Source organism: Plectropomus leopardus, unplaced genomic scaffold (genome assembly GCF_008729295.1).
Source record: "Plectropomus leopardus isolate mb unplaced genomic scaffold, YSFRI_Pleo_2.0 unplaced_scaffold43126, whole genome shotgun sequence".
NCBI classification, from domain to species: domain Eukaryota; kingdom Metazoa; phylum Chordata; class Actinopteri; order Perciformes; family Serranidae; genus Plectropomus; species Plectropomus leopardus.
This window is the reverse complement of record NW_024647261.1, coordinates 1-204: the sequence shown is the minus strand read 5'-3', so window position 1 is coordinate 204 and position 204 is coordinate 1. Positions and strand designations below refer to the sequence as shown.

Sequence of the window (204 nt, the reverse complement as noted above, 5' to 3'; positions counted from 1 at the left end):
CGTTTATATTTTTGACCACAACTCCGGCCGTTGCGTCGCATCTGTTTCCGGACGCAACGGCACCTGGGGCAGGGCGGGGCTTCGTTCAAATTGCTTTTTCCACAGGGCCTGAGAAGGGTGCACCGTTCCCGGCGGCGCTGCAATACCGGGTCGATGGGTGGAGCGAATGGGGCAAGCCCCTTGTTCGGCCCCTGCTGCCAAAAA

At 60.3% G+C, this 204-nt stretch overlaps 1 pseudogene; it reads right to left on the bottom strand.

The window, feature by feature from the left end:
- Nucleotides 1-112: 112 nt before the first annotated feature.
- On the bottom strand, nucleotides 113-204 carry LOC121939196 (annotated as a pseudogene; the record flags this gene model as incomplete).